This window comes from Acomys russatus, chromosome 32, assembly GCF_903995435.1.
Source record: "Acomys russatus chromosome 32, mAcoRus1.1, whole genome shotgun sequence".
In the NCBI taxonomy this organism is placed as follows: domain Eukaryota; kingdom Metazoa; phylum Chordata; class Mammalia; order Rodentia; family Muridae; genus Acomys; species Acomys russatus.
In genome coordinates this window covers 4,446,501-4,472,013 of record NC_067168.1, presented here as the reverse complement: position 1 = coordinate 4,472,013, position 25,513 = coordinate 4,446,501, and the positions used below count along the sequence as shown (strand labels likewise).

Genomic DNA, 25,513 nt, shown 5'->3' with positions numbered 1-25,513 from the left:
TCAGGAAGACCCTATCTAACAAATAAGGTGATGAGTAATTGAGAAATGAAACTCATATACACATGTACACACACACACACACACACACACACACACACACACACACACACGAGAGAGAGAGAGACAGAGAGAGAAAGTCAGAGACAGAGACAAAGAGACAGAGAGACAGAGAGAGACAGAGAGAGAGAATGCTTTATATTTCTCATTGGGAATTCCACTAAAGTAATTCTTAAAGTTGTCCTTAAATATGTTACAAAATATGATAATGCCTGCTTTAAGCCTATGACTGTCATGAAATGCTCACATAAAGAGGTAATTATCTTGACAAATCACTTTCCAATCTACTTGCAGTTCAATTTTATAATCCACTGAGACGACTAATGGTTAGAGATTCCACTAAAGTAATCCTGCAATTAAAGCTGGCCTTAGGGGAATTGCAGAATATTAAAATTCCTGTCTTAGGCCTATTGCTGTCGTGAAATGATCAAATCAAAAGGTATTTATCTCTACAAATAACTTACTCAAATCTATCTGGGGTTTAATTTTGTAGCCCACTGAGGATAACTGTGAAATAAAACAACATATAAACAATAATATTGACATAGACATTTCTTTTCAAAGGCTACCACATTCATTTCACTTAACTTTGACATTTATCAATAAGGTAATTATAAAAAGACATCGCATTTTATATACTGTGGCTACTTCACCTCTTCCGTCTCTTAAATGGAAAGGTTTGACATTAGTCTCTGCATATGGCGGTGCCATTAATGTTATATAGTTATACAGTTGTACATGTTTGAGACTAGACTATTCCCACAGTATGATGGTGACGCCAGGCATGCAGCTACGGAATCTAATAACTAGGTAGCTACAATAGTGAAGGATTATTAATTCCTCCACACCAGGGCACTTGCTCTCGGATTGCCAGTACTTTAAGAAAGTCGAGCTACGTATGAGGTAATATGCAGTAAGGATATAAGTATTTATCACTACCCACATGTTTACTGTTGTGAGTTCATTACAAATCTATATTTGCTTCTATCACATTAATTAAAATAGAATATTGCTTGAAGGATTTTTATTAAGAGCACATAATTTAGACTTTCTGTGCAGCAAAACAAATAACAAGGAAATGGGGCAAAGGGAAATACGTAGATTCACTTTTTAAAGTTACTGGCAAATTGGTTTATGTTCTTAAAAATCCTATCAATAAATACTGACATAATATGACATAATGAATAATAAAAAATAAATATGTGTGATAATAAAACTACATGAAAGTTGACAGGTATGATGTCTGAGAAATACTATATGCTAGGTGGCAATGAGAAAGACAAAGAAAAGCCATGAAGAGACATGGGCTGTCTCTCTGTGTGTGATATTACCTATTTAGTAATGAGTTCAACAAAAATACAGTTTTATATCATTTACAAAAAGATTTTAACTACCAAGTTTCCTGCTGTCACTGGACTGAACATAAGCTGAGAAATAACACAAGGGTTCTATATTAATTTTAGCAGAATTATCTTTGTTAATCACTTAGAAAATACGTAGGAGTTGAGGATGAGGAGAAAAGAGTGGGAACAGACAAACTGTGTCAGTGACAGTTTTTACACTTTTGTGTGTAGTTACTCCCATTAACTTTACTGCGCTCCCCACTGCCACAAGCTTTACTGAATTCCAAGGCCAATGGTTTTCTCTTTTACTAGAACAAGCATGGGATTAAGATGGTGTCTTGTTAACAATCAGGTTTCAGTTTAGGAGGTGTGAACTCTGAGGAGATGCTGCTGTTGCTGCTGCTGCTGCTGCTGCTGCTGATTATCGTGGTGATGATGATGATGATGACGATGATGGTGGTGGTGGTGGTGGTCACAGTGATGACGATAATGATCAGAGACAACATTTTGAGTCCCACCAATCCATAAAGTCCACATTAGTTTAACTGAAAGTCTTAAAATACCATCTTTTTCTGTCCCACAAAAGACTGTAATGAAAAAGTGATATTTTTTGTCCTGTCTAAACTTCTCTAAGGAGCATGTACTGCCAAAGATTAAAGTGTCTATCCCAAGCATATGATATCATCACCATGACTTATGCCAGAATAGAATTATGTTGTAGCAAGCTGGAGTCACATGTTATCTTCAAGATGGACAGGGTGTTTTCTAACTTAAGGAAATACAGATTTTAAAGTACTCCCTTGCAAGTTTCTTAATTTCTTTAATATCATGTGGAACCTTTCCCTGCTCATCTACAATTTTCTTTAAATAGTTTCTTCTTCCGTTAACTGGGCTAAGGTTCTGTCAACCTTGCTCATCTTTTCAAAGAGCCAGCTCTTAGAGTTGTTGATTATTTTTTTTTTTTTTAGTTGTTGTTATTGTTTCTTTTTCATTAAATCCTGATCTAATTTTTGTTGTTTCATCTAATTTATTGGATTTGGATTTGGTTTGTTATTAGCTTTACAAATTCTTGAGTTTCATCCTTAAAACCATTTATTTGTGCTCAGTCTATTTAACTTAGGCACTTAGAATTAAGTGACAGGACTCATATTAATGTGTCCCAGCGTTTAATTTTAATTTTATTAGTTTATTCAGATTACAACTCCATTGTTATTCCATCACTTGTATCCTCCTGTTCCTCCCTCCCTCCTGCTTTTACCCTATTCCCCTTCCCTAGGTCTAAGACCGAGGGGGACCTCCTCCCTCACTATATGGTCATAGGCTATCAAGTCTCACCTTGGTAGCCTGCTATTTCTTTCTTTGAGTGCCGTCCGGCCTCCCCACCAAGGGGGGGTGGTCAAATATAGGGCACCAGAGTTCATGTCAGAGTCAGTTCCCACTCTCCACATAACTGTGGAGAATGTCCTGTCCATTGGCTAGATCAGAGTAGGGGTTTGATATTTACTACTTGTATTGTCCTTGGTTAGTGCAACAGTTTGAGCAGACCACCCTGGGCCCCGATGCATGTGTCAAGATGTTCTCCTTATAGGTTTCTAGGACCCTCTGGGTCCTTTTATTTCCCCCATCTCCTATATTTCTCTTACCTAGAGTCTCAGTAGGATGTTCTCACATCTATCCCAATCTCCTCATAAGTGAAGACTTTTGTGGGACATGTCTTTTGGGCTAGTGCCCAATTATAAGTAAGTATATAGCATGTGAGTCTTTCTGCTTCTGGGTTAACTCACTCAGTATGATCATTTCTAGTTCCATCCATTTGTCCACAAATTTTGGGATTTCCTTATTTTTAATAGCTGAGTAGTATTCCATAGTATAAATGTACCACAATTTCTTTATCCATTCTTCAACTGAGGGACACTTAAGTCATTTCCAGGTTCTGGCTATTATGAATAAGGTTGCTATGAACATGGTTGAGCATATGCCCTTGTTGTGTGGTGGAGCATTTTCTGAGTATATTCCAAGGAATGGAATAGCTGGGTCTTGAGGAAGCCCTATTCCCAGTTTTATGAGAAAATGCCAGATAGATTTCCAAAGTAGTTGTACAAGTTTTCATTCCCACCAGCAATGAAGGAGTGTTCCTCTTTCTCCACATCCTCGCCAGCATGTGATGTCACTTCAATTTTTGATCTTAGCCATTCTGATGGGTGTAAGATGGAATCTCAGAGTTGTTTTGATTTACATTTTTCTGATGACTAAAGATGTTGAGCATTTCTTTAAGTATTTCTCAGCAATTTGATATTCCTCTGTTGGGAATTTTCTTTTTAATTCTGAGCCCCATTTCTTAATTGAGTTATTGGGTTTGTTGGTATTTGCTTTCTTGAGTTCTTTATATATTTTGGATATTAGACCTTTGTCAAATATACGGTTGGTGAAGATCATTTCCCAGTCTGTGGGCTGTCACTGTGTTCTGTTGACAATGTCTCCTGCCTTACAGAAGCTTCTCAGCCTCATGAGGTCCCATTTATTAATTGTTGACTTTAAGGCCTGGGCTGTTGGTGTTCTGTTCAGGAAGTTGTCTCCTGTGCCAATGTGTTCCAGGCTCTTCCCCACTTTTTCTTCTAACTGATTTAGTGTCTCTGGTTTTATGTTGAGGTCTTTAATCCACTTGGACTTGAGTTTTATGCATGGTGACAAATATGGGTCTAATTACTTTTTCTACATGTAGACATCCAGTTAGATGAGCACCATTTGTTGAAGATGTTATCCTTTTCCACTGAATAGATTTGGCTTGCTTTGTCAAAAATCAAGTGACTATATGTGTGTGGATTGATTTCTGGGTCTTCGATTGGATTCCATTGATCAACCAGCCTATTGCTGTGCCAGTACCATGCTGTTTTAATTACTGTTGCTCTATAGTACAGCTTGAGATCAGGTATAGGGATTCCTCCTGAGGATCTTTTATTGTACAGGATTGTATTAGCTATCCTGGGTTTTTTGTTTTTCCATATGAAGTTGAGAATTGATCTTTCAATGTCTTTAAATTTTTGTGTAGGTATTTTGATAGGGATTGCATTGAATCTGTAAGTTGCTTTTGTTAAGATGGCCATTTTTACTGTGTTAATTCTCCTGATCCATGATCAAGGGAGATCTTTCCATCTTCTGATGTCATCTTCAATCTCTTTCTTGAGATTTGAAGTTTTTTTTCAAACAAGTCCTTTACTTGCTTGGTTAGAGTTACTCCTAGATATTTTATATTGCTTGTTTTTATCGTGAAGGGTGTAGTTTTCATAATTTCTTTCACTGCATGTTTGTCACTTGTATATAGGTAGGCTACTGGGTTTTTTTAGTTAATTTTGTATCCACTCAATTTTCTGAAAGTGTTTATCAGCTGTAGGAGTTCTCTATTGGAATTTTGGGGGTCACTATCATATTATCTGCAAATAGTGATCCTTTGACTACCTCCTTTCTGGTGTGGATCCCCTTGATCTCCTTTTGTTGTCTTATTGCTCTGACTAGAACTTCAAGAACTATATTGAAGAGACATGGAGAAAGTGGGCAGCCTTGCCTGGTCCCTGATTTTAGAGGAATTTCCTTAAGTAGCTCTCCACTTAATTTGATGTTGGCTATTGCTTGCTGTATATAAGCTTTATTGTGTTTAGGTATGTTCCCTGTATTCCCAGTCTCTCCAAAACTTTAAACATGAGTGGGTGTTGGATTTTGTCAAATGCTTTTTCTGCATCTAAGGGATAATCATATGTTTTTTTCTTTCAGTTTGTTTATATGGTGGATTACATTGATGGATTTCCGTATGTTAAACCATCCCTGCATGTCTGGAATGAAGCCTACTTGGTCATGATGAATGATATCTTTGATGTGTTCTTGTGTTCGTTTTGTGAGTATTTTATTGAGTATTTTTGCATCCATGTTCATAAGAGAAATTGGTCTAAATTTCTCTTTTTTTGTTCGGTCTTTGTGGGATTTAATTATCAATGTGACTGTGGCTTCATAGAATGAATTTGGTAATGTTCCATTCATTTCTATCTTTTGGAGTAGCTTAAAGAGTATTGGTATTAGCTCTTCTTTGAAGGTCTGGTAGAATTCTGCGCCGAAACCATCTGGCCCTGGACTTTTTTTGGTTGGGAGACTATCAATGATTGCTTCTATTTCTATAGGATTAATAGGACTATTTAATTTGTTTCTCTAATCTTGATTCAATTTTGGCAAGTGGAATCAATCAAGAAAATTGTCTATTTCCTTTATATTTTCAATTTTTGTGGCATATAAGCCCTTGAAGTAGGATCTTATGATTCTTTGTATTTCTTCAATGTCTGTTGTTATGTCTCCCTTTTCATTTCTGATTTTGTTGATTTGGATAGTGTCTCTCTGCCTTTTAGTTAGTTTGGCTAACTGGTTGTCTATCTTGTTAATTTTCTCAAAGAATCAGCTCCTGGTTTTGCTGATTCCTTGAATTGTTCTCTTTATTTCTAATTTATTGACTTCAGCCTTGAGTTTGATTTTTTTCCAGACATCTATTCCTCTTGGGTGTTTCTGCTTCTTTTTTTCTAGGGCTTCCAGATGTGTCATTAAGTTGCTTATGTGGGATGTTTTTAATTTCTTTATAAAGGCACTTAGTGCTATGAATTTTCCTCTTAGTGCTGCTTTCAGAGTGTGCCACAAATTTGGGTATGTTGTTCCTTCATTTTCACTAAATTTCAACAAGTCCTAAATTTCTTTCTTTATTTCTTCCCTGACCCAGGTATCATTTAGTAGAGAACTGTTTAGTTTCCATGTGTGTGTAGGCTTTTTGTTATTTCTGTTGTTGTTGAAGTCTAGCCTTAGACCATGGTGATCTGATAGGATACAAGATATTATTTCAATCTTCTTGTATCTGTTGAAGCTTGCTTTGTTACCTACTATGTGATCAAGTTTGGAGAAGGTTCCATGGGATGCTGAGAAAAAGGTATAATCCTTTGTGTTTGAGTGAAAAGTTCTGTAGATATCTGATAGATCCATTTGATTCGTGGTGTTGGTTAGTGTTGTTATTTCTTGGCTTAGTTATTGTTTCAATGACCTATCCTTCAGTGAACGTGGGTATGGAAGTCTCCCACTATTAATGTGTGGTGATCGATGTGTGGTTTAAGCTTTTTTAATAGTTATTTTACAAATGTGGGTGCCCTTATATTTGGAGCATAGATGTTCAGAATTGTGATGTCATCTTGGTTGATTTTTCCTTTGATGAGTATGAAATGTCCTTTCTCATCCCTTTTGATCAATTTTGGTTGAAAGTTTATTTTATTAGATTTTAAAATGGCTACACCAGCTTGCTTCTAGTGACCATTTGCTTGGAATATTTATCCAGCCTTTTACCTTGAGGTAACATCTGTCCCTGTGGGTGAGATATGTTTCTTGAATGCACAGGAATGTTGGATCTTGTTTATGCATCCATTCAGTTAGTCTGTATCTTTTTATTGGAGAGCTGAGACCATTGATGTTGAGAGATATTAACAAGTGACTGTTAAGTCCCTTAATTTTTGATGTTGGTTACAATATAGAGTTTGTGTGGTTGTGTTTTTGTGATGATGTAGTTATCTATTTCCTGTGTAGTTTTGGTTATGGCTTGTCCCTTTGGGGTAGAGTTTTCCATCTAGTAACTACTGTAAAGCCGGATTTGTGGAAAGGAACTGTTTGAATTTGTTTTTGTCATGGAATGTTTTGTTTTCTCAATAAATGGTTATTGATAGTTTCACTGGGTATAGTAATCTGGCCTGGCATCTGTGGTCTCTTAGGATTTGCAGGACCTGTGTCCAGGCCCTTTTGGCTTTTATGGTCTCTGCTGAGAATTCAGGTCTAATTCTGATAGGTTTGCCATTGTATGTTTCTTTGCCTTTTTCTCTTGCTCATTTTAATATTTTTCTTTGTTCTGTATATTTTTTGTTTTCATTATTATGTGTTGGGAAGATTTTCTTTTCTGGTCTATTCTATTTGGGGTTCTGTAGGCCTCTTGTATGTTTATATGCATCTCCTTCTTTAACGTGGGCTAAATAGAGAACCCCCCCCCTTTTTTTGAAAATTTCATACACAAGGACATTGTATTTACATAATTTCCAACTCTCTCCACATCCAGATCTTTCTGTATCCTTAACTCCCTCTTGGATTCATGGCTTCTTCTTCTTCTTTACTTAAGGTTATATATGCACTGCTGTGTCCATTTAGTGTTGCTCATATATGTGTGTACACTGACAGCTTGGGATTAGCTAATCCATCAGGGGGAGCATTTCTGGTAAAGACTGATTCTTTTTCTCTCAGCAGCCATTCTTGACGGTAAGACCTTGTGTGGCTTTCCACACAATGTTGATATCTATTGGCGTTGTCATTATGTCTGTTTTATGTAGAGGACCCTATTGATGAGATTTCATGGGTGTAGCTTTCCTGTCATAGATAGAAGATGCTATCTCACAGCAGATGTGTTGGTCCTCTGACTCTTAAAATCTTTCTGACCCTTCTTTTGTAATGTTCCCTTGGATAACAGAGTTGTATTGTCAATGTATGAATGGGGCTGGGTACCCAACAGTTAGATTTTTTTTTTTTTTTTTTTTTGCCTTTTGACTAGTTCTGAGTTTCTGTAATGGTCTCCATCAGCTACAAAAAGAAGCTCCTTTGATAAGAAGTGAGAGCTACACTGATCCATAGGTATAGAGATAAGTATCTACAATGCAGTTAGAAAAGTAGTAGCTGTAGGATCTTCTCCAGGGTCATTACTTTACCAGCTATGGGTAGTTGGCTAGATTTATAGTGCCAGGTATATATTGCTTCTTATTTAGCAGGTCTAAATTGAAATTAAACACATGCACCCCATTGCAACTAGACTACCTACCCCAAGGTATAAGTACTACTATTTTACTCTTGAGGATGTCTTTCCATGCTGGTCTTTACAGTAGTTTGTACATTACACCTGGGTAACTATTGATGATGGATTTACACCTAGGTAACTATCAATGGCTTTACACATGGGTAACTGTTGATGGATTTACACCTGGGTAACTATTGATGGATTTTCTCCCTCTGCAGTTTGTATTACACTTTCAGATACTATGATAGCCACTCCTCAGCGTGGAGGCTCCCAGGTCAGTTCTACCTCAATTCCATGTCCTGTGTCTGAAGTGAGCACTGTCTTCAGCAATAGAGTCTTATGTTCAAGTTCTGGGAGTCAGCTAATGGCCACAGTCACAGCCTGTATTACTTTGTGAATCTCTTAAACACCTCTGACCAATATTCAAAGAGGAGTTTCCCTTATGATACCTGATACTGAGTTTTGTTGTTTGTTTGTTTGTTGTTGTTGTTTTTAGAATGTCTCTGGCTCATGTGGGGAACATTGTCAAACCAACTATTGTAACTTTGCTCAAACTATTTGCATATGTAACAAATACAACAATACATCACTTACATAATTTAAGTAAACATAAAATAACATGTTTCTCTGTGGCTCCTTCAAAATAATAATACTAAAGGTGTTTGAAAACAATATTTATATTGAAAATAGATTTTTAATACAATATATTCTAATTATAGTTTCCTCTACTCCAACTCTTCCCAGATCCTTTCTGCTTCCCTACCTGCCCAAATCCTGTCTTTTTCTCTCATTCATTAGGGTACAAACAGGCATCTAAAGTAAATAGATAATGATGATGATGATGATGATGATGATGATGATGATGATGATGGCAAACAAAATGTGATAACAAATAAACAAAAACAGAGGAAAAAGAGCTAACAAACAAACAAAAAAAAGCTCAAGAAACATATATGGACACAGTCACACACACAGAAATCCCATAAAACACAGAACAGGAAACAACAATGTATATAGGACCTATAAAAGGAAAAAAGTAGAAAAGCCCTGACAAAGCATTTTGAGATAACTTCCAAAGTGCCACTAAATTTGTTTTGTTTTAGACTTCTACAACTAAGCATGAGACCGAGACCTGTCCTTTAATATAGGTTGCACTCCAGCTGAGACTCCATTGAAGAAAATTATTTTTCATTTGTGGGTGGTTATCAATTGAATACAGCTTGTGAGTCAGGCATGGGGCCCTGTGTCCACTTCCACTCTCAGCGCCAGGACCCCATCAGACTCAGACCTGTGCAGGCCCTGTGCATGCTGCCACAGTCTCTATGAGTTCGTATGAAAACAAGATATTTTTAAGGAGTGACACTAAGGACTGGATCCTTACTGTCGTGTGCTCATATTATCAGATAAAAGAGAGTCATAATTGGAAGGCATTGGTAACATTGAACAGGCCTTAAGGCTATGAAGTGTTGAGAGTGCTCATGGGGAGGAACAGGCCACAGGAATGCAAACCATCCACAAAGCCAAGAGCAGAGCTAGCAGGTGGCTTTACCCATTCATCTGATGTCAACACACTTATGCTCAGGTTCTTAACATCTGGAAAGACCCATTAATGCTTTTAATTAAGTAGACGACAGATCATGCAGTGTTCCTTCATATAAGCAAACCACAGTAACAGAAGAAAAAGTATTGCCTATATTCTAAGAGTCACTCTCATTTTACATAAATAAATACCATCATTTTAGTTACATTGTATGGAGGTTTCACTTTCAGATTTTCCATACATCATTTCAGTATTTTATGAAAAAATATTTCTTTGACTTTTTGATGATTGACCAAATTTTCATAAAGAGAAAAATGTTCTTAGCTCTCTTATGATTAAAATTTTATACTTTAAAAATATTTCTACTATAAAGAGTGTGTAGAAAAAAATCATTACATGTTATCTCAAAATAAGTTTTGAAAGATTAACCTATTAAAGTAGAAAGTCTGAGTGTAGAAAGGCTCTTCTCTATGTCTCAAACTTAAAAGCAAACCATATATATGTGAAATATATGTTAAGGCCACACATACACATAAACATCCACACATGTATTGAAATTTTCAGGTCATACCAGACAAGTCACTACCAGAAACAACTTTTGACTACAACTCTTTCAAAACCTTCCAAGTGTGAAATTATAAGACTCATAATGTGTAGTGATTCTTTACATTACATTCCCAGCTTAAGTGGGAAACACTTAGAAAGTTTATTAGAATTATACTACACTGCACTAGGTTTCCACACCACATTCCAAATGCTCCCCAATCCCTGCTGTCTCCCTCTCCACCCCCACCAGTTAATCCCCCCACTCCCACCCCTAGTCCATCCCTAAAATCTATTCTATTTCCCCATCCCAGGAAGACCTTCTTAAATCCCCCCTTGACCTCTACCTTACCTCTCTGGGTCTATGAATTATAGTTTGATTATCATTTATTCAATAGGTAATATCCACTTATACATGGATACATGCCATATTTATCTTTCTGGATCTTGGTTACCTCACTCAGGATTTTTTTTTCTAGTTCCATCCATTTGCCTATAAATTTCATGATATCATTTTTTAAAATAGCTGAGTGACACTCCACTGTATAAATGTACCACATTTCATTTATTTTTCCCTTGGGGGACATCTATGTTGTTTCCAATTTCTGGGTAGTATAAATAAAGCAGCAATGAACATTGTTGAGCAAGTGTTCCCATGGTAGGGGGGCATATGCCCCAGAGTGGAACAGCTTGATCTTGAGGGAAATGGATTCCCAACTCCCTGAATAGCTGCCATATTGATTTCCAAGGTGGCTGTAGAAGTTTGCGCTCCCACCAGCAGTGAAGGAGTGGTCCCATTTCTTCACATCCTCCCCAGCATGAGCTGTCACTTGTGTTATTCCTCTTAGCCGTTCTGACAGGTGTAGGATGGAGTCTCAAAAGTAATTTTGATTTGCATTTTCCTGGTGGCTAAGGATGCTGAACATTTCTTTAAGTGTTTTCCAGCCATTTGAGATTCCTCTGTTTTTTTTTAAAATTTTTTTTTATTAATTTATTCTTGTTACATCTCAATGGTTATCACATCCTGTGTATCCTCCCATTCTTCCCTCCCCCCCCCCCCCCCATTTTCCCCTTATTCCCCTCCCCTATGACTGTTCCTGAGGGGGACCTCCTCCCCCTGTATATTCTCATAGGGTATCAAGTCTCTTCTTGGCTACCTGCTGTCCTTCCTCTGAGTGCCACCAGGTCTCCCCCTCCAGGGGACATGGTCAGATGTGAGGCACCAGAGTACGTGAGAAAAGTCATAGGTGATATTCCTCTGTTTAGATTCTCTATTTATATATATATACCCCAATCCATTTAATTGGATTATTTGGTTTTTGCTATCTAGTTTCTTGAATTCTTTATATGGTTTGGATATTAGCCCTCTGCCAGATGTGTAGTTTGTAAAAATCTTTTCCTAGTCTGTAAGTTGCTGTTTTGTCTGAACGACAATGCCCTTTATTGTGCGGCAAATTTTCAGTTTCATGAGGCCCCATTTGTTAACTGTTAAACTTAGTGCCTGTGCTATTGATGCTCTGTTCAGAAAGTTGTCTCCTGTGCCAAATGTGTTCAGTGGTAACCCCTACATTTCCTTTGTCATAGTTACCATATCTGGTTTTCTATTGAGGTCTTTGATCCACTTGGACTTGAGTTTTGGGCTGGCTGGGAAGTATAGATCAGTTTGCATTCTTCTACATGCAGACATCCAGTTTGATCAGGACCACTTGTCAAAGAGGCTGTCTTTTTTTTTCCCCCAAGTGTGTATTTCTGGCTTCTATTGGTATTACTCATAGATCAGTGCCTTATGTGGCCATCACCAGAGAGGCTTCCTTTGGCAGCAGATGAGAACAGACACAGAGATCCACAGCCAAACATAATTACCCAGAACAGAATAAGACACACTGTACATTTCTATAACTGTATTCATGTGTGTTTCTGGGTATGTGCGGTGTGTGCACATGTATGTGTAGAGGTATGTGGAGGCCAGAGGAGAACATGAAGGCTCCTGCTCTACCATCCTTGCATGATTTCTTTCCACTGAAAGTGTAGTGAAACTGGTGACCATCAACTCTCCATTATCCTCTTATTTTTTTCTTCTTACTCCCGGGACTAAGGTTACACATGCGTGCATGACATAGCCTCCGGGGATTTAAACTCAGGCCCTTAGACTTACACAGGAAAAGCTCCTACTTTATTGCTCCACCTCCCCAACCCTGTACATTATTTTTTAAATTTTGTAATAGAGAATATCTGCATAAATGCTAGGTGATAAAAGAGTGAGCATACAATTCGTCTTTCAAAGCATAGTACATGCATGTGTCTGTGTGTGTTAATGTGTGGGGTGTTGTGCATGTACACAATGTCAAGGACAGCCTAGAAGGAAACATGGTCAGTGTGTATATCTCTAAATGTTTGGCTAACCTGATAATATTTAGAAGGAGTAGTTCTGCTTCCCCACCGGAAACTAGAATGTTTAGCTAGTATTAAGACACGCATGATATATACTCACTTATAAGTGGGTATTGGCCGAACATAGATGTCCTCTGAGAGTCCTCACTCAGCAGGAGATCAGGACAGATGATGGGACTCACTGATGGACTCCAGGTGAGAGTGGTATGAAAGAATGGGGAGATGGAAGGACCCCGAAGATTCAGGAATGCCACAAGGAGACCATCAAGGCTGGCGGATCAGGACCCAGGGGAGCCTGCACAAGCTGGTGCACCAACCAAGGACAATGCATACAGTAAACCTAGGCAGCTCATTTGCCACAGTTGTGTGGAGAGCGGGGACTGCCTCTGACACGAACTCTGGTGCCCCCTATTTGACCACTTCCCCTTGCTGGGGAGGCCCGAGGAGTACACAGAGGAAGAGGAAGCAAGCTATCCAGATAAGATCTGATAGGCTGTGGTCACATGGTGGGGGAGGAGGTCTGCTTCTGTCAGAGGTCTAGGGGAGGCAAATAGAGTGAAAGAGGGAGAAAGGGTGGGAACAGGAAGATACAAGTGAGAGGATAACAAGCAAGATGTAATCTGAATAAATTATAATAAAAAAGAAGAGAGAAAGAAGTTAGCATAGAAGAAACAGTGGTAGAAAATCAAAATTAGAAAAGGGAATATTGGCAACATGTAGAGATCTGGACTCAGAGAGGATAAATGTAGCTTCAAACTGTCCTCTCAGCACTCTGGCTGAGCATATAAAAACTGGCCTCACACTTTGATATTTGTTTGTCTTGTTCTCCTTTTCCCCACCTAGACTTAAACTAGGTTTTGCTCACTTAACTCAAAGAGTGGTGTAAACAGATTTAAATAACTCTCCTCTAGATTACATTGTCCTTAACACACACAATTTGTCTCAATTTTACCTCATCTTCTTATTGTAGATTTTTAAATCAGACTGAATGGGTAGAAGTCTTACTGGCTGCTATTACAGTTAAGGCGACCATACTATCAGACGTTGTCTATTAAGTCCAGCAGGTTAATTACCAAGAGTTCAAGGTATGGCAATGTGTGGTGTATCCATTCTTTCTGACCTCTAGTCCTGAGTTTTGGAAGTTAAGTTGCTGGATCTTAACATTCAGAAGTAATGATATCTATACTTTTTTTAAATCTATTTTTGGAGCCAGTATTATTTCCTTCACACTAAATAAACTATCAAATGTATTTGATATGTAAAAGTTTCTTTTCAAATCTACAAAATCTTCTCTATCTACCTCTGCTGTCCAGCTATGTCTCAAGATATTTTCTTGTTACTATGGCTAAAAAAAATAGCAGATGTTGTCTGTAGAGATCAGGCATTCTGCTCAACAGTCTATAAAACACAACACTCACGTGCCTCTCTTCTCCATGACAAGGAAAGATAAAACCGCCCAGCACCAACTGTCCATAGAGCGTGATGGAGAAACCTGCAAATGACACAAGCTTTCCCAGTCGTCACTGCCTGCAGCTGCTCATCCTTTATCCTGAGACAGAGTGGAGACATGAATTCTGAGTTTTGGTTCACGTGTTTCTTATGTGGATGCTCTGTTTATGATGTCTTAAAACACAGGCTCCACAGATGTGCTACAATACAGCTAATTAAACTGCAGCCTTCTTGATTCAAAGTGCATCTCACTGTTACCACCTCCAAAGCTGTAACAAAGTAAGCTTAATTGTTCTGTCCCATTAGTTTAAAAAAAAAAAAAGATAGGTTGTAGGATATGCATATCACAATTTTTCATAAATTAGCACATTGGCTATGTCCATTTGAACATAATTTTACTCTGTATCTTAAGTAGCATTGGACATTTCTAGTCTGTAACACCTATAAACCTGGGTATGAGGTTAACATTTCATTGTTATTTTCTAACTATTTTTACGGCTTATAGAATAATGGAAATTTATCAATATTTTACTATCATTCTGGTTCTTCTTTGACAGCTTGCCCTTTCAATGCTTCATCTATTTCTCTACTAATTCATTTTCTTACGTGTTTCTTTGCTGAGTTATGGGAAACTTCATAATTTTCTAGAACTTAGATATTTTTGCTTTGTGTATTATAGTATATGATAAAATTTATCATAAATACAATTATATTAATTGAAAACTATTTCTTAAAAGTTTCTTGACTTCATGGGAGCATAGTGATCAAGCATTACACTCGGTCATCTATTTCTCTTTAGTAAGTATTTTAATTATAATAGCCAACTTAAACAAGTGTACATTAAGGAAATGATCAATTATTTATTTTGCCTTTAAATTCCTATCAAAATGCTGTTCTGTGATAAATTGTAGTAGTCATTGATCATTTCTATGCCATTTTGAGTGATAGTATGTCAAGACAACTGCAACTGATACAGTTTGCTGATGTTTGCTAAAATTGTATTACATGCTGTGGCAACTCTCATTTATTGATTTATTCGGTAATTTTATTTTTTGCACTCCACCTGATTGACAACTAACAGTTTAAGTACATAGAATACACTAACATATAACATAAACTTATGCTCTGGTGTATAAAGCTAAGTGTACAGAAGGAAGCAAGCAATAAATAAGATAGATATAGACAATACCTGAGCTACCACAAGACCCTATAAAACTCACATAACCGTAGTGTTTCTAGTCTGAAAAAGCTCACTGCACAGAACTAACATATAATGGTGCTTAAAAGACTAGAACTTTCTCATCAAGCCAGACTTTGGAAAGTGATGAAAGCCTGAAACTTGAATCCAATCCTAGGTACAGTCGATATTTTGATCAACCATGCCTGCGTATGAAAACAAAATCAGTCTCTGGACTTGAACTCTAGTGGAGCATCTCGATCGAGTACCTCGATGTGCTGACAGGAAAAATGATCTCAAGAAGAGACATGATAACTCCTCCCCTAACACTCCGGAAAGCCCCAGAGTACCCTGTGTGCCCCTTCCGAGGGCTGTTTCTAATCTGCATCCTTTATGCTAGAACTCTAATGGTAAATATGAATTCTATGGGCAAATTATTAACCCTGAAAAAAAGAGTCAGAAGAATGTCTATCTATAAAGCTTGGCAAGAGTCCAGATGTGTTCAACATCTGAAGTGCGGACAATCTTCTTCTCAGAGCTGTTTGTCCTTAATATGCAGGTCTGTATTAACTCTGAGTCATTACTACATTTAAGGGCTTATAAGTTTTATTACTCGATCTTTCCGTGTGATATTCATGCATCACGTCAAGTCACTCTTGGTCATTTGTTTGGGTTTGTGTCTGTTTTTTATGAGACAAGTTTTCTCTGTGTAGCCTTGGCTGTCCTGGACTCACTTTGTAGACCAGGCTGGTCTTGAACTCACAGAGATCCACCTGCCTCTGCCTCCTGAGTGCTGGGACTAAAGGCGTGCGCCACCACACCCGGCCTGAAGTCAGTCTTAAATGAATAAGGTTACAAAACAAAACAATCTTTCTATCTGTTGATATCGAGAACTAGTTGTACTGAAACCATAGTAAATTTTACCGGAATAACTTTTCCAAAGGCCTTATTTTCATATTCACATAAATACTTAAAGGAGAAATTCGTGGGCAAGTTCTTCCCATAGCTAAGTAGAAGAGTGACAAGTGTCCAGAGGCCACGAATAGTATGAGCAGTTAATGTTGCTTCAGAACAAAACCTACCTCTCAAGTCATCTGATCTCATCGCTTACACATTCTCTGGCACTGGAGTATCTTCAGTTCAAATTTTTTTCCAGACATCTCCAAAATGAAAATGTGAGAGTTTAGAAAAAAAAATGGGAAAATAAATTCATATGTAAACAATGTGTCTGCAGGACTGTTACACAGCTCGACTTATATAATGCAAATAGGTATAATATAATTAGATATTCTTGTGTTCTGAAGATAATGCTTCTGGATTTCAGAAGCTAGGGCTTAGTTTAGAATGGTCATGGCGTTTCTGGGTCAAATCCTTAGTATGAGAACTAAAGTTTGAAAAGGGGTGCAGGCTAGGCTGAAATTATCATGCAGGTTGCTAGTGCAAATTTATCTTTCATTTCCCAAAGCATGATGATACTAGAAATGTGTAAAGCCAGGAAAACCAAATAAAAATAAAAATCACCAAGACCAAGAAAAAATTAAAATGAAACCCAAGCGTTTGACTGTATCCTTAGGCCTATTAACTCACACCTACAGAAAACAGCACTGGAACCCTTTGAAGTTGGCTTTACAACAGAGAATTAAGTAGGAGTTACCCCTCTCTCTGCTCTCTTGCAAGACACAATAGAGGCAACCTTTGCATTTAGAAGAGAAAAAAAAAGGAACTGTCTTATGCTTAAAGTTCTAGGTATAAAACAGAAAAAGTAGCATAATTATACCTGCTATATTTAAATCTCATACGGTGAAAACGAAAATTGGGTAGTAACATTAACTTCAAGAAATTCCAATCTTGTTATTCCATAAACTTGGTTTACACTAACAGTCTTTATACCCACCTAAGTCATAATGAGTATGGTGGATTTATTTATAAACGGTGTTAAACTATTCTTAAAAAACCAAACACCCAAACTCTGGAAGTTTAGTAATTTCTCCCTCTGTTTTTGTTTAGTACCAAATCATCATGATTTCCCATTTATTATAACCAAGGTTAAAAGCTATGAAGCTCTGGACATCTCCATTATAAAAACATATTACTTCATAGCTGTACTAAAAGTTTCCTCAGCCTAGATACTTCCAAAGTCTCTTCTCATCCAAGACTGAATTCTGAACCACTAATGCAGCCATTCTCAAATGCTTGCTTGTTTCCTCACTGTTTCCTCACTCTTTCCGGAATCAGATGCCTTCCTCCAAGCAGTCTCTACCATAAATTCACTAGTGAATGTGCAGAGATTCATTTGCAACTTGGAATTTTTCTTAATTAAAAATTGGGCATAATTTTTCACAGTCCCTATTATTTATGTAAAGAAGTATAATCCCCTGGTGTAGGTGAGTAATGATTCAAGAGGAAGTTTGAAATTAATTTAGTAGTGTAAAGTTTACAGATATTAGTGGCCTACATGTTTAAAAATGTTTACCAAAAGTTTGCCTGAAAATGCCAGTCTTGGCTAGATGTGTCATTTAAACACAGCCTGTGTTGTGGAGACTTTGAACTTTTATCTACCCTTACAGTAAGTCTGAATTTAAAAATCAGATGATGAAAAAAAAAACTATACCAATTAACTTTTTAACCACCTAGGTATCTGTTTGACCTATTTAAAAGTTAAATATAATAACATCTTTTCCCTTCCCTTTCACCACCCAATCATTCCCAGGCTCCCAACCTCATTCCTTAAATTATTCTTCTTTAATATGTATATATGTGTGTATAATGTATGTTTAACTATATGAATAATACTTGATGAGTCTTAGTGTTACTTATGTGTGTATGATTTCAGGGCTGGCCATTTGTTGTTGGAAAACTAACTAAAGAACTCATCCTGGAGAAGAGTAATTCCTCAGTGTCCTGTAATTCTTAGTGTAAAGTATTGCTTCCAGTTCTCTGTCTGTCTGTCTGTCTGTCTGTCTGTCTCTCTCTCTCTCTCTCTCTCTCTCAATCTATCTATCTGTCTGTCTCTCTGTCTCTGTCTCTTTCTCTCTCCCTATTTCTCTATCTCTCTATCTTATATCTCTCCCAACTATGGTTGATAGTTTTGCTGAATACTGCAGTCTAGGTTAGCAGTTATGGTCTGTTAGAATGTGGGCACATTGCTCCAGCGTTTGGATGTGATGTGGGCATATGGACTTCTTTCTTTGATTGTGCATCTTATGTGAGATTCTAACCTATACGAGCTTCATGCCCAGAGACAGACCAGGTAAAGCTCATGCATGAACTACTGGATTGGATCTAGGCTGGAGGCTGGGGGCTGGGAGTGCTCCCTAGCCAGATCTGGCTCAGGAGCTAGGTCAGGCAAATAATTTGGCTTGACTTTAAAAAAAACACTATATATACTATTTTAGGGTGTTTTCTTTTATTTGGAAGGTTGAACATAAACAAGATTTTGACATTTGTAGTGCTTTTAAAAGGAAAGATTAGGTAACAATGACAAGTAACAACATAAAATATGTTAGATTTAAAATAACCTACTATATAAGTTCCAACATGTGGCAGTAGCTTATAATGTTCTATGCTGTTAATGAGCTAGGCATTATCTGTCTGCTTTCTTGTATGCTATTCATACTTTGGCGAACATGTTGCTGTCATCACCACCATTTCATACAAGTAATTGAAACCCAGGAACATCAGACATGTTGTCTTTGACAAATAGAAGTTAAATGGCACATAGAAACTCAGGATTGTGACACATTTGAAGCCATCTCCATAAGGAGGTTCTTTGATGCTCATCATCCTCTTTGAGGTCCTCATTTCTACCACAGACAGAATTCTGCCTAAAGAGGGGCAAGCTTGGATGCAGGCAGAGCCAACAGCCAAACTCTGCCAAGACAGGGTAAGCAAGTCCTCAGTAGTTCCTGCCTCACAAATATGTCTGTCATATATATTGGGTCAGAAGGCTGAAGATGATGCTCCAATGTTATAGAGAGTTTTGGGTGACTGTTCAGGCAGCAAACTGTCTCTGCCATCTTCTCATTTTGGAAGCTGCTCACCTGCACTCCCCGTATACTCAGCTAATTAATTTTATTCTTTCTCAAGCCTCTGATGGGGTTGAAGACCAGATAGTTTAGTGTTATAACTAAGCTTAGTTGTTTAGTGTATAAAATGTTTTTAGGTCTAGATAGATGTTTTAAGTTGATAATGATGAGATATGATAGATATTGATTTACATTCAGAATTTTAGACTCACCAAGATAGGAAAGATGTTTTCTTCAAGGTTGCCAAATATAAATAGCCAAAAGACTAAGAATGTAACATTTATATAATTCCTGATTGTTTCATGGTTCCTTTTGCTGTAGGTAGTTTATTGTATATATGTGTAATAATGTAAATGTATATGTAAAAAATTAAATAAAATATTTAATAAAAAAAAAAGAAAGAAACTCAGAGTTTTGTTCCAGAGTCTGGTACTTCCAAACCATTGTTTCCATTTGTCTCTATTAAAAGTAATGATCCTGAAATATCAATGTAAGAAGAAATTGGCTGAAAAAAAATATGGAGAAAACTGAGGCATGCAATATAGATATATGCACCTTCCTTGTTTGATTTGCATTTTTGAAAAGTATTTCCTTTATGGTTTGAGATTATAATATAGTTATACCATTTTTTTTCCGTTCCCTTTCCTTCCTCAAAACTCTCCTAGATACCTCTCCCTGCTCTCTTTTAAATTCATGGCCTCTTTTTCATTATTTCCCTTTTACACACACACACATGCAAATATATTCCTAACCTTATAAATATGACCTGTTCAGTCTATATAACGTTACTTGTATGTATATTTTTCAGGCTGACCACTTGGTACTGAATAGCCAGTTGGTGTGGCCTTCCCCCTCCCAGCATTTCTTAGTTACTATAGTTCTCTGTGTCTGGTTGAGACTTCCTGGACCACGTGTAGGTGCGAATATAGTTCCTAAACTCATAAACGTGTCCTTGTTCAGTTCTTGCATAGGCAGTCTTGTTGGTGAGACTTTGAGCCTTAGAAATCACATCTTATAAACTCTTGGGTGTTTTTAACCCCGACTCTCCTATTTTATTACTTAAATCATTGCATCAACCTGAGATTTAATTCCCTATATACAAAATGACTTACTTTTCAAGCTTATTGGGAATATTGCATGGACAATGTCTGCCAGGGAATATGAACTCAGTATGGTCGTGTGTGGCAGTGATAGAGGTTGTAATACTCTTGCCAATTGCCCTCCATTCTTTGCCCCTAATTAAAGAACAGATGATCAGAAAGTTCCCAGAATGACCCAGTGACCTGAGATTTAAAAAAAAAAAGAAAACATATATAAAGTCTCTGTGGCCAAGAGAGTGATTAATACATTTTTTTCTGAGAGTATAGAATCTCAACAGTGGGAGGTTAGGGACCATTGTTCCAGATGGAGCTGGACTGGTAGAAAGTATCCAGGTTAAAGGGGCCTGTCCACCATCTGAAGGAGCTCTGTCCTTCTCTTAAGGACAACAGACATTATTGAAGTGTTTTTTAAGCAAAAGGCTATATGTCTGTACCCTCTATATTTTCACCTGGGAGCCATGAAAATGAACATGCATCTAGATTGGTTTTCTACCACTGATTTAGTAGGTTCTACAGTATCTAGGCAACAGCAATTTTTGTCTGGACATAAGAACATGCTGTGGAAGACAAAGAGATGCTTGGTGTAGCTCCTCCCTGTACTTAATAAATTATCATTCCAGGAAATGTGCCTGGCAAGCACTTTTGATTCTCCTGCAACCTCATATCTGTTTAAATCAGCTGTGTCTAGTTGCCATCATCCATGAGCCCTGTTCCCATGAAACACACTCGTGAATTTTTACAAGGTACCATATTGCGCTGGACTCAAGTCAAAGAACCCTTACAAAGGGTCTTTGAAAGAAAGGTTAAAACTAGATTACAGAATGAACAGTGAAGAGACTCTTGTGTGCAAATGTACTCACTACCATGTAAACAATTAGGAGCATTTAAAAAAGTGAAATGGCCTGCTAAATATTTGATATATTTAAATTTTCTTCTGGAAATTTTATTCATTGTATAACTATTTATTGAATTTGCTGAATGCCTGCTCTATGCAGATTTCTATGAGTGACACCAGAAGGGCTAACCTATATTTTTCTAACATAATGTATTGTAGACATTAGCACTAAAATCATCATTTTGTCTTGCTGTGGACCGTTCTGTGTATTTTATGAAGGATTCGTCGTGAGTTATAGCAGGTATATATTGTGAATCACAGCCTTTACACATCATTTAGGGAGCCTAGGTTTACCTATCTAGAAATGAGCGTTATCGTGCTTGCTTTGAGTTGTAGAGGCCGGAGTAGACAATATATAGGAAGCATTCAGGGTAGACTCTAACAATAGGAATCAGAAAACGAAATCCGTATTTGAAAGCAACACTTCCTCTGTCTCCGCTGTTGATCCTCTAGAGGGCTCAGCTCAACATGTCGTTGGACACAGGATTTAGAGGAGCTTTATTAGAAGTAGTGAGAAACATGGATGGAGTAAGCAGCACTTCTTAGAAGTGTGTCCCAAGTGAGAGTTCTCCCATGTGTGGGGAAAAATTGTATATATAGATGAATATCATTGAAAACTTACATACTTAAGATTTCCAGTTAATTTACAATTAGTATAATCCCTTCAAGCATTAGTCTAATCTCACAAGAGGCAGCTCTTAAGATTTTTCGTGTAAAATTATTGAATGGTAAGAGGGTCAACATTTTTTCAGTAATGATAAGGACTCATAGAATGACACACTCTTAAAAATATGATGCAGTTTCCCTAACATTTAGAGTCAGGGCTCGATGCTTGCAAAAAGGGCAAAGATGACTCAAAGGCAGTAGGCTCATTTACTTTTAGCCAATTATAATGACTCTCACATGGAGAATGTTTACACTGCTGCATGACCCACACGCATCAGCACCAAGCTAATGTGCAAGCCGTGACCTAAATGGTAGCTTTGATAAATCACCGCTGTTGTCAGATAGCAAAGTCCACTGCCTCAGCCTTACTTCCTGGAATAACCTCTGATCCTCTCTCGGCAACCGCGAAAATAATTACTGACTTTGGCCAAAGCTGGACGAGTCGTTTCTCCTGAGTAGCTGCGCAGCTGGAGCCAGACGCGCAGATCGCCCTGTACAGCTCCTCGCTGCCCACCCCTCACACCGTGTTTGTCATCCGTTTATCAGAGGCCAAATGTTTGTCTTTGTAAATGTGTGTAAAACGGTCTCAGAATTTCAAACAATAACAGAGCAGGGCCGAGCACACTGCGGTGCGCAGAAAGGAAATCCGCCATCTGTATAAATCAAACAGTGGCAATCACAAAACAAAACAAAACATAAAAGAGAAACGCAAGAGCTGCATGTGTACATACACGTTAGCATAAATTTTCAATATTTAGCCCAAGAGAAAAATAATATTTAAGGAAAATGCCCAACATTTCAGAAAGAAAAAAAAAAAAAAAAGGCAGGCTGCTATTACAAATGAAGATTTGGAGTAGTTTGTAAATGTGTTAATTCACATTTTTGTTAAGTTCTTTTGTTTTCATGTTGTAGCATGATTGTTATTTTTAGAGGAAACAATCCACAGCACAGATATTACATATGAAATGTCATGCCTTTAGTTCACATTTTAAATGTGTTTATTTAAGTAAGAACTTTGATTTGTTCAGTCAACATAATTTAGGAAATTGGGCCCTCAGCGTTGGCCTGGTATTGACGCCTGGGGATTGAGAATAGAAAATAGTCTATAAAACTACCAGCTCAAGTAGAGACTGCTGGATACTACTGAGGAACGGAAGACAGTAAGTTAACAAAGAAGTTCATTTTGGATGATGGTTGCTTCTAAAAAGATGACAAACAAAACAATATGATGATTGAGGGTAGCTGGAATGGACAGGCCACCGTTAAGGGCATTCCTTGACAGAGTCGAACTTGCCCACATCGGTGCTTCCGTTTGTAGCAGTTTATGCTGAGAGTCAGTCACTCCCAGGGAGGCTTAATTTGTCTACACAGACCAAACAGAGGCATGAGAGTTCTGGGTTACAACAGCCTCCTGCCCTCACAGAAGCCAGAGGACAACTAGCTGACAGAAGAACTGAACCCAGGGAAACTGGTCTAACTAAGGCTTCGTAGGCTGTACCAGCAGTTACATTTTCCTTAAGCATATTTCATGTTTCAAGGCATATTTTGAATTCTTTTCTAGAAGGAGTTGTAATCATGGAAATGCTTGAACTCTTTCAATAACTTAAGGAATATGAAAGGAAAATTGGGTAGCCAAGCTTATTTTTTCAATCTTTAACTGACTCCTCCTTAATATATTTATTATATATGGAATGTATATAATATATATATGGGCTGAACATATGTGAAATATTATATATATATATATATAGTGTGTGTATGTGTGTGTGTGTGTGTGTGTGTGTGTGTGTTTCCCAGGCAAGCAATTTTCTGTCTGTGCCCTTAGGCCATTGCTAAAATATAACAAAAGAGGGCTGAAGAGATGGCTCAGCCAATAAGAATACTAGCTGTTTTTGTAGAGGGCGAGAGTTCAGTTCCCAGCACCCACATGTGGCTCACAACCATCCATAACTCCATTTCCAGGGGGATCAAAACCCTTTTCTGACTTTTTCTGGTATCAGGCATTCACATGGTGTACCTACACACATACAGGCAAAACACTCATAAATAATAGCTTTTTCAAAAGAAAAGAAAATATGGATATGATTAAAATACATCATTTGGAATTCTCTAAGAATAAAATATATTTAAATATATAACAAGAGGGAAGTTTTCAGTTTAGAATTGAGAACTGTCAAGAGCCTTGTGAGGCTCACTTTTACATTTGGCTGAGTGGGTCCCTGGATGGGCTATTATGTTCTTTTATTAAATTATTTTATTTTTGTACATATACATTAATATTATTACACATATATACAATAGATTACCTATCGCAAGAAGAACCATGACACAATCAGGAATTATATAAATGTTACATACTTAGTGTTTTGGCTATTTGTATTTGACAACCTTGAAGAAGACATCTTTCCTATCTTGGTGAAAAATATGGAATTGCTTCACAAATTTGCATGTCGTCCTTGCTCAGGGGCCATGCTAATCTTCTCTGTATAGTTCCAATTTTAGTATATGTGCTGCCGAAGTGAGCACAATGGTCTGGTTTTATTCAGGCATCACATGAAAAGGTCCCTATTGCCCATGGTCCCGGTGCTATTAGAGCTTTGCCCAGCTCTTCTTGATGGATATATGACACTCAGGTGACTGGACTGGCTTAAGTTTCAAAACTATGCAGTAATCTCATTTTCTCCTTCAAATAAATAGTATCTTATTAAAGAATTCAATGACAGTGTTTTACCTTTCTTAAATTGAATTAAAATCTGTTGTGTGAGTTGTGAATATTAGAAAAATGAACTAATCCCCACCATACACACACACACACACACACACACACACACACATTATTCCCACTAACTAGGGAAAGGCAAACAAATATCTTGTTTGCTTTATAGATATTAAGAATTTAAAATTCAGACTATTTCCTCTTTTGTTATCTCTTACCATTATTTATTTTGATACAAAATTAAAACCTATGAATGAACCATACATAACCTAAACAAATACCCTATCCAGACCTTAAAACTGTTTTATATGGCACCAGCCAAGGACAATAGAGGCAATAAACTTCAAACCCCTACCCAGATCTAGCCAATGGACAGAACATTCTCCACAGTTGAGTGGAGAGTGGGGTATGACTTTCTCACGTACTCTGGTGCCTCACATTTGACCATGTCCCCTGGAGGGGGAGACCTGGTGGCACTCAGAGGAAAGATAGCAGGCTACTAAGAAGAGACTTGATACCCTATGAGCATATAACAGTCATAGGGGAAGGGAGTAAGGGGAAAATGGGAGGGAGGGAAGAATGGGAGGTTACAAGGGATGGGATAACCATTGAGATATAACAAGAATAAATTAATAAAAAATAAATAAAAATAAACTGTTTTAAATTTTTTCACCTTTTACAAAAGCAGAACACAAAAATCCATTTCACAAACCTCTTAGTGCATGGTGAGTCACTTTGGACACAAATTAGAGTTTCTAAGAAAA

At 37.5% G+C, this 25,513-nt stretch overlaps 1 non-coding gene across 1 annotated transcript; it reads right to left on the bottom strand.

Moving 5' to 3' along the window:
• Positions 1–24,451: 24,451 nt before the first annotated feature.
• LOC127184476 (U6 spliceosomal RNA) lies at positions 24,452–24,559 on the bottom strand. Its single transcript, XR_007830121.1, has one exon. It is a non-coding gene; the product is annotated as a U6 spliceosomal RNA (small nuclear RNA).
• Positions 24,560–25,513: the final 954 nt, after the last annotated feature.